Below are 15,866 nucleotides of genomic sequence, written 5' to 3' on the forward strand. Positions count from 1 at the left end.
CATGTGGAGTTTGCATGCGCTCTCAGTGCCTGCGTGGCTTTTCTTCGGGCAGTCTTGCTTTCCTCCCACATCCCCAAAACATGAAGAAATTAATACATTTCCCTTAGTTGTGATTGTGACGGCGACTGGTTAGTTGTTTCTGTGCACCCTGCGATCGGCAGGCGACCAGTCCAGCGTGTACCCCGCCGCGACCCTCGTGAGGATAAGCGGCTTGGAAAATGGACGTTTTGAATTGCGAGTGTGGTCACGAAGGAATCAAATGAGCCCAAGGCAGCGCTATCCTGTCAACTTGCACCATTACTTATTTCTAAAAAACAGGTGTGAAAAATATGCGTACTTTTTAAACAAAGTATTTGTAAACATAAATTGAATATATTATCATAAATCTCGACCAACTTCAAAACATGTGGTAAATATTGACTTCATGTGGTCATTTTTGATGACACGTAAGACCTGCCAACCCAACGTGGACCGAAATGGAAACTTTTGCACGAGATTTTTGCATTTCCAGACCTCATTTAATTTTAATAACATGCGCATCTGATATAGTCAGGGCCGAATATCGGAAACATTCACCCATCAATTTTTTATAGCAGGGTTGGGACCTACCCACATTCGAATCGATCCGGTCGCCTGAATGCGAACTCCGTAGCTCAGAAGTGTGAAGCAGATGTGCCAACCGCTAGTCCAACGTGCCGTCCACATCAGAATAAAAAATACAGAAAAAACATCTTTCATTCACATTTTTTGGGGGTTTGGTGCTGCTAGTAATGAAAATTTTCAACAAAATGCCTTTCCATTTTAATAGCTGCTCATAAAATGACAATCAACGTTTTGTGTTGCATTCAAAGATTGATTTCAAGCACTAAAAGATGTTTATGGCACTTATCATATCTTAACTTTAACAATGTCACAAGTCTGACGGTGCCATATTTATCCCTCGGTTCAGGTCAGCCGGACCTTCGACCCCGTCTCACCTTCTTTGCCTGGAAAAGTTCGCATTTCAGACCGTCAACGGGAGAAGAAAAGTGCAACGCTGCGTCATACAATTCCGAGTCGGAGTTCTTAAAAAAAGGGTACCGTGACTTTGTTGCGACGTTCCACACATCCCATGGATCTCGCGACGCGTTGATAAATACTAGGAGAAGGTTCTCGACCACAATCGGTTCGAGTGGCCGGTCCGAAAAGTGATTTGTTCGAAATCCGAATTGATATTTCCCATGACAAATAATGGAAAAAGAAACAATGCGTTCCAGGTTTAAAAAAATAGGCTTTTTGAAAGCCTTTTCCTGATAATATACTGCATAGATGTGTAGTTTACATACTTTTATAATGAAATCATTTAAGAAATATATTTATTTTTTTGCTTAAAATGCATGCTTTAGTAGTAGAGTAGGCCAGGTTGGAGCTGTAGCGATTCAGCCCCAAGCCTTGTAAACTTTTCTTTTAATTAACAAAAGTGCAGAATAACTTTAAACAAGCTATAATGAGGGTGGAAAAAGCTAAGAAAAAATGTATTTGCCGTTTGTGAATTAATATGAGGCCTCTGGCTATGCATCTAGAAAAGTGGGCCTTTCCCAACGAGTCTTATGCTGGGTCAGGACTGGATGGAATTTCGAAAGGACTTCAAATAAAAGCCAACAATTCTACTGCTGTTTGTTTGTGCTTAGTGAAGTGAAGTTACATTTTTGCACACTATTGAAACAAAAACACACAATTTATCCAGAGTTGGTCCCCCCAAAATTTTGACTTTTGTGTTAATTAAAGCTAAAACAGCCAGACTGGACGCCAGCTCGGCTTCAGGCTGATGTTTTTTCTCCAGGGGCCCCGAAGGGCTTTGGGGCCGCCGCAGAAGCACGCCTGAATGAAAATCTCTTCGTGTTTCACTGCATCCTTTGTTGAGGCGACGCCGGAACTTTCTGCCCGATTTACCAGTTCATAGCGGGTCGCACAACGAGGACGCGCAAGACTGTAGACTTTGCCAATGGCTGACCGCCATCGACGCTCTCTCACAGTGAATTTGTTTCCGGGTGGCCCACTTTGTTGACCAACGATGAGATGCGAGTGAACTTTTCTGCCAGCCCTTGTTTTGCTTTGACGGGGCCTCCGATGACACGGCACTCCCTCGTCTATCACGGGGGTTTTCTTTCCAGAGCGACGTGGGTGAAAATACGCAAAATAGGGACCATCACCTTTGTCTACGATGATCACGCGCACTGTCGTATCTGCGACTGTGAATGGGAATAGCTTTAAAAGGCGGGGCCCGGCCTGTTACGTAACGTCAAACTATCCGCGGAAACAAGGCCAACTCTCCGCTCTCTACCTAGTTTTGTTGGCTCTGGCTAATGCTAGCCCGTTATGTGGCTAACCGTCAGTCAGTCAGCTGACTACAGCTGACCAATCAAATGCCACAAAGCGGTCACGTGACCGCACAAAACGTCTTCCCTCAAGGCGCCGCACGCCCCGCCTGGAGCACGACTGCGAGATCTTTTCTCAGGCCTCGGTGGACGGCTGCAGCTATTTGCATCTGGGATCCACGACTGCAAGTACAAACGGCAAATTTTTCGCACGTCGGCAGAAAGTCAAAATGGCGCCGGCCGTGAACGCAGGCTCGAGATGTTGAATTTCTGTTTTTTTTTTTTTTTTTTTTTTAATGTTTCTGAAAGTAAATGCAATGTGGCAGCGTTTGCAGCAATTGTCACAATTAAGTAAGTAGTCAAATATTCAAAGATTTGTTGTGTGAACGTTTTGATTCAAATCTCGATTCGAGTCACCACTGACTCAAGCACAACTATTGATACTATTCATCCATCCATTTTCTCAGCCACTTATCCTCACACGGGTCGCGGGAGTGCTGGAGCTTATTAGCAGCTGTGAACGGGCAGGAGGCGGGGCACACCCAGAACTGGTTGCCAGCCGATCGCAGGGCGCTCTTGGCACTACCTCCTCTGACTCTTACTTTGAACTTGTTTTGCTGAACTGGGCTTTTCTCTATCTTTCTGTACGTTCGGGAGAATTTCCTGAACATTTCCGGCAATTTCCTGCAAAGGATAAACTATACATAAATTCAAACAATCTATCAAAAATAGTATCAGATGCGGTACATTCTACCTCTTTGGCATGCACAATGAAGTGTCTGGTTAGGTTACAGGATTTACCTCCAGTACACAAACGTGAAATAAATGCGCAAAGCAACCAACATCAATTAGTTTTGGTGCAAATTTCACATAACATTGACTGGCAATTGGGCTGTAACGTTTTGTGATTCATCAGCTCTCACTGGCGAGAAAATCTGAGGCCTAAATGCCAACAAGTTCAAAAATAAATGTAAAAAAATTATGATGATTATTATTTTTTCTTTTTTACCTGACTCTAACGCAAAGCCTTGGCTGATTGGTAGACCCGAGTCAACACGGCGTCGCTCAGCAATTACTAGTGAGCCACAATGACTTCATTTGGGGAAGCGTTTCCTTCGGCAAACGTCTGTGCCAGTTTGACTCGTCTGGACCGGCTGAGATAGTGCAAGAAAGTGTCTGTCTTTTTCTGATAATGCCTTGAAATCAGAGCGCCATAAATCTTCAGGGCAGGGAAAATACACAAAAACCCGCACGCTGAAATTTTCCTCGTTGACGGCCGAGTCGTTATCCGCTCCCGGGGACGCCGTTTCTCTCCTTTGAGGCCAAGCGGAAACAAATGCAGATTACGGAGGAGTAAAGCAGTAATCGCACGTGAATTCAGTCATTTGTTCAAAAGGAAAAGATGGGATGCGTTGTCGTGGACACATTGTGCCACGTTCAAGTCCGTTTTTTTGTCTCCACAAGTCTCCAAAGTCCAGTTCAACGGGAACCCCAAGCGTTCCCGCCTTAATTTGCCGGGTTGACATTAATTATGTTCTCAATGCAATTACAACGGACATTTACGGTGCGAGGCTATCGGCGGCCCGGTCCGGATTGACGATCAGAACGGCGTCTTCTGAAAACCGCCTCCGTTGCGTCCTTGCATGTGACATTGTTTCAGAGCTAGTCGGGTTTTTTTTTTCACCCCGCCGATAATAGAAAATGAAGTAAATATTGATACACGACTGACGTTTTCACGGCGGGCGCTCCGGGCGCGGATCGCCGCAGTCCGTCATGTCTGGCGGCGAGGGCGGGCGTCTGCTTTACGTCGGGGGCAGAGAAATTATGGACGTCAGTAATTGCGCAAGAAATCCACATGATACATTTGGTCGTTATCAAGCAGTCCAGAAACCAAGTTTTGCCATTTTCATCCAGTCAAAAACATTTCAAAATTCCAGCACGTTTGCGGGGTTCGCTTCTCCAAGTGGTGACCTGAAACTTTGCGTAAAAGTGAGCGCCGCAGCGTCGTCTTCAGCTGGCATTGGAAAAACAGGCCCGACGGTGTAAAACAGGGGTCGGGAACCTTTTCGAATGAGGGAACCATTAAGGCCTAATATTTCAAAATGTAATTTCCCTGATATAAACTATTCGATTTAGAGGAATTCCACCAATAATCCATTTCTATACGTTAAAGTGCCACTGTCATGAAATGCTTGATTTTTAGTATGTTATTAATGAAAAAAAAAAAATGGCAGCTGGTACCGTCCTATGCATTTTTTCAGCACAAAACATGATTTTGACGTGTGTGGCTTTTTGTCACGCCCGCCATGAAAATCCTCTCAAGGGATTTGTTTTTGACAAGAAGCAGGAAGTGATGTACAGGGCAGTAGCGCACTCAAGCGGTCTTGTCTGTTTATACTAGTTTTACCTGCTGGAAGGTGGCTTTGTTGTTCCAAAATGCTGGCTTGTTGCATTGCCCGAACACTCGGAAGGATGGATTTATCCTTCATAAGTTTCCAAGAGACCCGGTTCGTCGTGAAAAATGGATTGCACGGGTGCAAAGGGCAAGAACTTCGTGGTTCCAAATGACAGGTAGGTGTGCATAGAGCTACTAAAAAAAAAAAAACAAAATTTGGGGGGAGGACGTAATCCTTTCAGAACGTAACAAAAGATCCGCATCCGTAAGTCAGAATTGGTCAACGTGCCCGTCGGCGCCGTGTCCGTCGATCACGGCTTCGGCCGAGCTTCAGTATCCCACGGGCCGCCTTCGAAGCCGTGCCTCGCGGACGAGGCTGGCTCATACATACCGTCGGGAGTCTGTTGTTAGTTAGAAGTGATCCACGTATCATCTAAAGATGGTTCAAAACAACAGGGTAATATTGCCCCGGACACTTCACTCGATTCTTCGAAAAGAGCTTTCATGTCTGAGGGGGCGTGTCCTACAGTAGTGTTTTCAACGGCGAATGTCCGGGACGGAGGATGCAGCCAATATGGCGACCACTTGGTGGTCGAATGACACTTCTGCAACTTTGCGCATGGATGACGCGCTCTCCGCTCATATTTCTTTTGTCTTATAGACAATGAAGTGAATAATGTTATGTGTATTTTTCATTTCAATAACTATTTCAGAACGTTTACAGGGATGACACTTGGGCTGTAAAGGAACACTTCAGAACTGAATTCCAATCGGGGAAGTCAAAGTGGCCACGTGGCAATGCCACCATTTTTTGTTTTTGTGTTACAAAGACTCAACACACACACACACACACACACACACACTTTGCTCACATTCATTCATGAAAATTACACAATGTTAATCATCCCGATACATTTTTCAGTCCCTCAAAATGCAAGTACTGTACAAAATATTTGGAAGTCTTCAATGATAGATAAAGAACTAAAGTGCTAGCAAAGATCACATATTATCCAAAATCTGTGCTAGCAGTGACGTGTGTGTGTGTGTTTATATATATATATATATATGTACATAAACCCTCGGGGCTAATCCTTCTGCTTGTGGACTTAACTGTTGATGTTTGGATCTTTTTCTTTTTTGGTTCCATCACAAGCGTGCGAGATTTTGTCGGCGCGGAACCACGCACGGGTACCATCTCGCCGCTTCTCATTCCGCCGGTCTGGCGAGTGACCTTTCCGTCGCCGAAAGCCCATCAATATTTAAGTGCGCTCATCTCACAAACATTTCCGAGACTCGGCCGCAATCATTCAAACCCTGCGTAGTAATTACAAGGAAATAAAACTGTCACATTTCCTCTCTCCTCCCCCCCCCCCCCCGCATCCTTGTTTTATTGCAGCTTGCTGTTTCCCCTCTCACAACAAATAAATTACAGAGTTTTATCTCCATTTCTTCCCGCTAGAGTTAAATTCTAGCAAAAGGAGGAGTGTAATTTGGGATTACATTTTAGGATGTCATGAAAATGAGTGATGCTTTTGGCATCCGCGGCTACGAGCGCAGTGAAGGGAGTGACTGAAATAAACCAAAAGAGGCGAGCAAAAAAAAAAAAAAAAAATTCGCTCTGTTGCTGGCAGAAATGAACGCAAAACAACAGTAGCAACGGCTGCATTTTGGGAAAATATGGATGGATGGATGGATGGATGGATGGAAAAGCCAAAGGGATTCATTTCATGTAGAAGTTTCACCCCTTCCCCTTTATGAGCCTTACATACCAAAGAACAAAATATGAAAAAAAACCTGGAATGATTTACTAATGCAATGTTCAGTCCAAAAGACAACACAACAAGACGCAACGGCGTGCACGGAATTGCGAGCGCCTGTTGCGAGTCTTCCGCTCGCCTCGCTCACTTGTGGGCCTGGAGCAGCTCCAGCGCTCCATTTAAAAAAAAAATAAAAAATATTTTTTTAGCCTGACAGAGCTGTATGAAGCATGTTTACCTGAAACTGTTTTTCCCTCAAACTTCTTTTCCAACGTTTGCCTTAAATGAGTCAAAAATGTGACAGAACGCAAACTTGTGCTAATTTCTTGAATTGTTGTCATTGAATTGAATTCAAAATGGAGATGATCGCGGTGCACACATACACAAAGATTTATTTACAATTGAATTGGTTATGTGGAGTTTTGAAATGAATCTTTTATGCAGGTTTTGGGCGGCACGGTGAGTCAGTTGGTAGAGTGTTGGCTTCACAGTTCTGAGGTCCCGGGTTCAATCCCGGACCCGCCTGTGTGGAGTTTGCATGCTCGCCCCGTGCCTGCGTGGTTTTTCTCCGGGTGGGCACTCCGGTTTCCTCCCACATCCCAAAAACACGCAACATTAATTGGGCTGGGCACTCTAAATTGCCCCGAAAAGTGTGATTGTGAGTGCGACTGTTTGCGTCAATGTGCCCTGCGATTGGCTGGGGTCCAGTTCAGGGTGTAAATCCCGCCTCCTGCCCGTTGACAGCTGGGATCGCCTCCAGCGCTCCCCGCGACCCTCGTGAGGATAGGCGGCAATGGAAAATGCATGAATGGATGCAAGTTTCTGGAATGTGGGCCGAATCCCGAGTTCAGCGAGCTGTAAGGCAAATGTGTTGATGTGCTGTCGCTGAGCCAAAAGTCAAAGGACGAATCATGTCAGACGTTGCTTCCCCCCTCCCCCCCTTCATTTATATCACTAAATATAATATCAGTGGTGCAGTCTAAATAGAGTGTTTATTTTCCAACACAATGGTGGGATGTGAGTGTCCTTAAGTTCAGGTAAGTTAAGTTAAGAGTGCCTTTGCAGTGTGCCAGTGTGGAAATGGCCACGTGAAATATGAAACCTTTGAGCTCCTTGGTTCTGTCACGTTGTCGGTTTTGGTTTGTTCCAGGTCCCGTGTGCTGATTTTGTGGGTGGCGTCCACCTGTCGGCGTTTGCCCCCCTCCCTCGTGTTGACCAATCAGCTCGTGTCTTGTTCAGGCGTTTCTCCTGCTCTTGTTAAGTCCCCGCGTATTTAAACCCCCGTTTTCCGTGCACTTCTTGTTGTTCCGCTGACGTCCTTGTCGCGGCTCGCTTGTCGCTTCGTTGCTCATTTCAAAGTCGCGTCAAGTTTCCGGTTTAAGTCATGCTGTGTTACTTTCAGCGTGTTCGGCAGTTGAGATTTTTGCGATTCCTCCACTCCTGCCTTACCTCCCGGCTTCCGTGCATTCAGATCCTCCACCCCTCAGCCATGTTGTGTGTCACCAGTCATCTAAAAGAAAGACTGGATGGCTCATTGGCCACCAAAACTGAAGGCGCCATCCGCCATCTTGATACTCCCACGCCGACCTGTGCAGCGACACATTCCCACAGTTAATCGCCAGTCTCGTGGCTGTGAGAAAACATTCCACAGGTAAGTTAGAAAGATTTACTTTGACAATGTTTGTGTGTAAAGGGGTTTTTATTTTCTGATGAGCCAAATTCACTTGAACAAAGTTTTGTTTACGGTTGTTGTTGTTCACTGTTGACTCTCTGCTTCACCTTGATGAGCTGACGATTTTTTGCGAAAAAGCAATGTCAATGTTTTCCCCAACTTCATCAGTGGATAAGCAAGAAAACATACTTTCTGTGAAAGTTTTGAAGAAGTTCATAATACAGAACTCTGCAAATTGAATTTTATTTTCAAATGCGAGGAAATGAGTTTAAATTTTCTGTCTGAAATAGGACGTCGCAGAAACAACAAATGAACCCATTGCGAGCCCTTATTTCCAAAAATATATCTAACCGATTGACTTAAAATGTAATGTTTTTATGACCAAAAATGCTTAGTTTTTTTGCTATGTTATGATGATAGTGCTTCACAGCGTATTTTGGGAAAAGTTAATGTCACGGAAATTGGGCCCTAGCCAATATGCAAGGTTTCTTGCTTGTCATGGTGTTCTATGTCTTTTCTTTGCACTTCATCTTTTTTAACTTACCAAGTCGAATTAACAATCCTTCATGTTACCAGAACTGGAAAAAATGTCACGCTCTCGCGACCAGTTTTAATTCTACGTGGCAAACTTTGAGGGGAAACCCCCACCATAATCCAACCTGTAAACGGTGTCCTCCGCATATTTTGGGAGTACCAAGATGGCGGGCAACTGGCTTCAACCATACCGCTCGATGCGGTATGTGTGCTTTCCAGTCTTTCATTTCCAGAATGACAGTACACAATATTTCCAAATCAAAAGGTGCATTAATTTAGAAGAGCTGCTGTTTAAGGCTTCTTTACCCCTACGATTTCCATCGCAAAATATTTAGCCAAATAATTATGGATGACCAAAGTACAAATTCATCTTCCACAAGAATTCGACACAGGCTTCCAATCAAAACATCTTGCTGGCAAAAAATCAAGATGCGAAAAGGTGGCGCTGAGGGAAATCAGACAAAAGAAGCGTCGACGCGTCGAACACAAATTGAAAATAAGATACATTGGTAATAAAAAGTGGTGTCATAAAACAACTTTTCTGCTGTGATAAAACTCAGTGTGAAACTTTAACCGAACCGCAATATCAATGATGACGGCGCAACAGTACTGTTTCTCTCTCTGGCTGCGGATCTAATCTATATTCTTCCCCACTTTCCTGTCGGCTCCGTAATGTCAACAGTTGAAGGCTGAAACTATTTCTTTGTTTTTTTTTTTTGTTTTTTTTTTTTTTTAATCGGGTGTCAACAAAAAGTTTGAAGGGAAAGCTGCATTAAAGGAGTAAAAGATGGAGAATTTTAAAGGCGGCCGAGAATCCAGCACTGTACGTACATGATGTCATTTCCGAAATGGATCACACTGAGGGTTGGATCAGTATGAGAAGAAAATCAGGGGATGACGACGAGAACTTCAAAATACTCGACAGTACTTTTCGGTTGTAGCCAAAGTCAAACTACAACCCTGGAAACGACGATCACGAGAGATTTGGATGGACCTGTCCGGCCTGCATAATTCGATAAGATTCTAACTAGCAACACGGCTAAGACCAAAGACAAAAATGTCGACTTCCACAAGGCTGGGGAGGGCTACGGTGCAGGTTGGGGGGGAGGGGGGGGGGGGGGGGGGAATCGACTGTTGGAGCAATTATTAGAAAATGGAAGAAAGCGATATATGGCCTCTGAAAACACACAATGCCGACGGAGGCGGGGCCCGCTTCGCATTTGAATGCGGTACCGAGGAACCCCCCCCCCCCCCATTCCTCCCCAGTCCCCCCCAGCCCTCGCTTTAGATGAGACGGTTCCAATTTAAAAACGTCTAGTGGCATATTGTTGTCGTGGAAATGAGACCCGGGGGTGAAAGTCGAAGAGGTTTCGCGAGCGTTTGCGGCGACGGAGCTCGACACAACGGACGCCCCCCCCCCCCCTCCGTCCCGTCTGCCCGGGTCGAGAGGAATTCAAATGAGGAAACAAATCATTTCTTTTGTGATCCCGTTGAAAGCGTGGCAACATCACATTTCAACTTGGAATCCTCTTCGGTCACTTTGCCACAGTTGAAAGTTTTCTTGCACATATTTTTTTTTTTAAAAACGTTTGCTGTTCTCTGCTAGGTAGACTATATTAACCCATCAGAATGCCAAATGTGTCCATTTTTTTTTTTTTTAATTTCTTCTTTAAGAAGAAGTGACTCTCGGCTTCTTGCCATTCAATCAAAGAGGATTAGAACTATTTTGTGTGCAGAGAACTTATTGAAACGGGTTTCAGGTACAATTTACACAAAAATTCTTTTGGACTTAACCTCTTCTTCTTTTCCTTTCGACTTGTCCCGTTAGGGGTCGCCACAGCGTGTCCTCTTTTTCCATCTTAGCCCATCTCGTGCATCTTCCTCTCTAACCCAAACTGTCCTCATGTCCTCCCTCACAACGTCCATCGAGATTTTTTTTTTTTTTTTTTTGGGTCTTCCTCTCGCTCTCTTCTTTGGCAACTCTTTCCTCAGCACCCTTCTACCAACGTACTCACTCTCTCGCCAAACCCTCGAAGTCTGCTCTCTCTCTCTCACCTTGTCTCCAAAACATCCAACCGATTTCCAATCCTATCCATCCTGCTCACACCGAGCGAGAAGCTCAACGTCGTCATTTGTTCTGCTTCCTGTCGTCTCTTCAGCGCCACCGGCTGTAATCCGCCCATCACGGCCGGCCTCGCGCCTGTTTTATAAACTTTGCCTTTCGTCCGAGCGGAGACGCTTCTGTCACATAGAAGACCAGACACCTTCCGCCGGCTGTTCCAACCCCGCTTGGAGCCGTTTCTTCACTTCCTTACCCCCCCTCTTTGTTTGCTCTGGATCGTTGACCCCAAGTATTTGAAGTCGTCCACCCTCGCCATCTCTTCTCCCTGGAGCTTCACTCCTCCTCCTCCGCCCTCTCATTCACGCGCATATATTCCGTTATACTTGGGTTCATCTACATTCGTCTGTTTTCTAGTGCGTGCCTCCATCTTTCTAATTGTTCCTCCGCCTGCTCCCTTCTTTCACTGCAGATCACAATATCATCTGCGAACATGATGGTCCGAGGGGATTCCAGTCTAACCTCGTCTGTCTGTTCTACTTAACTAAATGTGTGAAACAATATTTCAACTTTTAGCAGACTATCTGTACTTCTGCTAAGGTTCAGAGTACATTTGCCACATTTGTGAAGATTCACTAAATGACTAAAATTTGCGATTTTAACCAGGACGGCAAAAATTGATTGAGGTCCACAATTGTTAAAATGTATGAGCGCAACAATGTTGCCATTTACAAAATGGAAAATGTTCATTCTCAACAATTTTCGTCTCCACGTGTCCCGTTCGCCATCGGCCGCGAGCGATTGCCTGGCCCAACTTGATTTCGGGGTGCACTTGTAACGCAAAATGCTAAAATGCTAGCAGAGTAGCAACGTCTCTTAACACTGCCGACATACGGGAAGTGACGCGCATAGCGTGACGCCAACAAGATTTCAAATAAGTTGTGAAAAAAACAATAGCGTCTATTCTGTAAACTATTTCAGAAAGAAGTGACCGTACGTCATATTTCTCCGGGAAATGTGTCTTATGTGTGTCCTTGTCCAAAGAAAAGCCATTCATCAACATGACAGGATGCAAGCGGGACCACCGCCGCCCATCAATCACGCCGCCGGCCGGCTGTCCAATGGAAAGGCGAGTGACAGTGATGATCCCACCCACGCGCTTAACTAGGCGACCTTCAACTCGACACGGCAAGGTGATGGATAACATGTGCCGCGGGCGACACGCCGCATGTTTATGTGACTTCAGAAAGGCCGGACGGGAAAATCAAAAGATGAGCTACGTGACTCCAAACACTTTCCGGCACTTCAACATTCCTACTTGTTGGAAAGGCGGCAATTGAAAACATTTCGAACCACTAAATCGGAGTTCCAGTGGAAAAACGGGACAACTTGGGCCTCGACTTGCTTTTGCCCCACTTCTCGATTTCTTCGCCGTCGCTGACCGGATTTTATGCTTTGTGTTGCAAGCCAAAATTTGAGTTCTGAGTGAGCTTCAGATACGTTCGAGTGAAGTGACCAAAACAAAAAAGACGGTCACACTCACTTTGAGCTCTTTATTGAACGACGCAGGAACCCGAACACCAAAGCAAAACTGAACCCTGGCAAGGAGCACGAAGCAGATTACGGAAAATGGCCGTCCACGTCCCTCGCTAGGCCACGCCGCCATCCGAGGCTGACTTTGGACAGACCAGCCCGGCTTGGCGTGGAGAATCTCGAATTTTTACGTTCAAGCTCGGTCGGAAGCGAGGCAAAGCGCAAAACCAAATGAAGGGCGCTTAGGTGGAAACTCCGTCATTGTGAGCCGGCTCCTCCGTTCAGGGTGGTCTTTCCACCTTTTAGACCAAGACCATCGTACTTGTTTTCGGTGACTGGCGACCATCATTCCAGGTTGTAAACCTCCCAAATTGAAAGAGGACTCTGGCTTCCCTCTCGCCCTGAGCAAGATAACCTGGAGACGAATGAACAAAAGAGGAGCAGAGAAATGAACCGAAAGTGTCTTTCTTGGTTTGGAGGTGTTCCTGACACCGCAGTGGGCGCCGATCGCCCCCCCCCCCCCCCGCGGCCATGTGACATAGCGCTGCATTTCAACCAGTACAACTCTTATACGGCTGTACAGTATTGGCACCGGTATCGATACCGGTCTCGGAATCAGTGCGAATAGCGCCATCTGGATGGATGCATCTAGTTAACGCAGCTTCCTGACAGTTCCGAGGTTGGGGGTTGAAATCTGTCCAGTGTGAAGCCACGATGGCCGAGATGATGATGATGGTGTAAAAACGGCAATGCAATTTATGCGCCACAAGTGTAAATTTGCCAGGTTTGGACAAACGAGAGCGTCGAGCTGATGAGCTGACTCGGCGACATCAAACTCGAGACCCGGGGGCCGGATCCGGCGCGCCGCATGATTTCATGCGGCCCGTGAAGGCAAATCGTAAATCAACTTCCAAAATTTCAAATTGTCATATCATAAATGATAACATTGAGATATTGCGTGCATTTTTGTGTTACTAAACAATAGTTGAATAGAGCACTACTCTTGATTTCTGATCCCAAAACTATTTCATAAATTTCATGGGTAAAAATGATGAGGCGACTGAAGATTTTTCCGGTAACGGTCACGTGACGACAGTGTGGCCTGCGACAAAAAATGAATTTGATGCATTACGTTGTCAAATCTCATCCAGTTAAGACAGGAAAAAAAAAAAAAAAAAAAAAGTTGTGATCTTGAATTATTCAAAGTGCTGATTGACAAGCGGGATCACATCTAATGAGCTTCGTTGAACTTTCTTAGTTTTTATGATTTATAAGGCAACCCTTGTCTGTCTGTATTTCAGATGAATCTCTTTGCATTTCATTTTATATACAGCATGATGCGGAAGGCTTTGTGCCATATTGCTCAAGTGCTCGGGTTTCGTATACGTTGCCTTGTCCAAGTCGTTAGTCTTGGCGTCTCTTTGATTGCGTCGCTTTGCTTTGACTTTCAAATCCGAGCCGTCCGATCTCCTTTGAGTTTATCTTTTGAGAAACAACGAAGACTCTGACAAGGTCGACGAAAAATCCGCCACAAGATCTTTCTATAGCCACTTTCAAGTCATTGAAATTGCTGATTAGTGCGTAACGATAGCATGATAGAAGTAAAGCGGGGTCACATTGTGCATGGAGAACATCTTTGAGACGAACTTTGCTCGTCAAAATCGCGACGATTTCAACTATTGTGGAAAGATAAAACGTTGCATATCGGTGGTGACATTCTGGACATTTTTGGGTTAAGCCACCAAAAAAATGAATTTTGACCTCATCCAATTTTTTTTTTTCGCATACCCTTTGAGTGCTTTTCCCCACCACGTTGACCCACACTCAGAACTCTTTTTAATTTTTCATTTTTTTTAACTGCACACTGCCGATTCGTACCCAATTTCTCAAAGTGACATTTTTTTTAATCATATTTATCGCCACAAAACTTTTCCTTCTTCCTCAACACCACTCAAATCCATACAGATGAACTTAGTTGTAAAAAATAACCCCCATCACATGATATCGTACATTCATCTTGTGGAAAAGACACACATGAATATCATAGCCATATGCATTTATTTTAAGCATTTCCAAATATATATATATATATTGTATGCTTGGAGTTTTGTCAACAAATATTCAGTGTTTGGCACGTCATCAGTTCGGTGCTCCTAAAAAGCTGACGCGGTCGTCAATTTGATGGAATTATGTCATTATGAAGGCAGAAAGTATTATTCCGCTTGTACTGGCAAGTCTACGTCCTTGTCTGGGCCGGTACATAAATAAACTATAGAAAAATTGTGAATTCAGCATGGTTGTGAGACAAGAAGGTTCCAAAAGATCAGACTTTTTTACAAAATGTATTTCCTTCATTCACAAAAAAAAATTGTACCTCAACTCCACAAAACCGGAGGCGGTTGTGCACCTCAAGACTCAAAACGCAGGTGAAATTAAGATCGTCTTCCTGTTGACATTTTTGAGCCCCCGCGGCGAATGGGGGGGGGGGGGGGGGCGGTTGATCCCATGGCTCTTTTGGCCTTTTGCAAAAAAAAAAAAAAAAAACCAAACCTTGAAGGAATCGGGGCCCTTCCTCCATTTTGCCATTTCATCATTTCTCTGCCTTTGTGTATTTTTTCTTTTCAACGGACGCCCCGTCCATTTTGATCCAATCACCGTCCCTCCGGTTTAACGACGGAGCCTCCATCGCGCTCGATCTTGAGCCGTCGCTCTCATTTCTCCCGTTCGTGCCATCCCGCATCCACTCGTTCTTCTCAGCGTCGCTACGATCCGATTCGTCTCTCACTATTTGTTCTTTGTGACCGCATAATGGAGAAAAAACCGCCGGAAGAATGTTCACTTTTTTTTTCCCCTCACGTCTAGTGTTTTAATTTAGGATAATGCCGTCGTCAGTCGCTGGCGTGTTCTTAACAAAAGTGCGGTGACACCTTTTCTTCTGCGGCCGCCCCCTGAGATTTTTGCAATTAACGCCCACGCAGGCCCGTTGCGATCGCGGTTTTCGCGGCTTGCAACAATGCTGCGCTTATCTAAAAGCCGTTAATTGATCAAATCAGAGGGGAAAAAATGACTTGGCGGGGAAACGAGAGAGGTGAGGCCATCATTAACCGCATGGAGATTATTCGGATGAATGCTTTTATTATCTTTGCGCAGAAAGGAAACCTTTGCGACAGGAATGTTCCATTCAAACGTTTGGCAGAGGCGAGCTCAGCCGACCGACATTTATTTACCCAAGTCGAGCGAGTTTTGGATCAAAATCCCTCTTAAAGGGCCTTCGCTGGATTTCTGAGAATCTCTGTCGTCATGAAAATGTAACACGATAATCTGAATGAGGTCTGATCATAACTGGCCAAATTTTGAACTCAAAGATGTACAAACCTGATGTGGGATTTCGTCTCTGAATTAGATACTGAACCATTTTTGTCCCTATTGGATAATGATGATGATTTTGCCGTGCGTATTTGACCAAACAAAACATTTCCAGAACATTTGAGGTACTGTAACTTCCCCTTTAAGCATCCTTCCGACGTTTTCGTGCCATTAATTTCCATTTTCTTCAACG

General features: G+C 44.9%; 1 protein-coding gene across 3 annotated transcripts in view; it reads left to right on the forward strand.

The window, feature by feature from the left end:
- The first annotated feature begins 7,813 nt into the window (after positions 1 to 7,813).
- spock1 (SPARC (osteonectin), cwcv and kazal like domains proteoglycan 1) overlaps positions 7,814 to 15,866 on the forward strand; it is a 120,297-nt gene continuing 112,244 nt past the window's right edge. For all 3 annotated transcript variants that reach the window (XM_061835067.1, XM_061835069.1, XM_061835063.1), the window contains exon 1: positions 7,814 to 8,160. The gene's annotated coding sequence lies outside the window, so the exon portion shown is untranslated. The remainder of the gene's footprint in view (positions 8,161 to 15,866) is intronic.

The sequence above is a fragment of the Syngnathoides biaculeatus genome, chromosome 11, assembly GCF_019802595.1.
Source record: "Syngnathoides biaculeatus isolate LvHL_M chromosome 11, ASM1980259v1, whole genome shotgun sequence".
NCBI classification, from domain to species: Eukaryota; Metazoa; Chordata; class Actinopteri; order Syngnathiformes; family Syngnathidae; genus Syngnathoides; species Syngnathoides biaculeatus.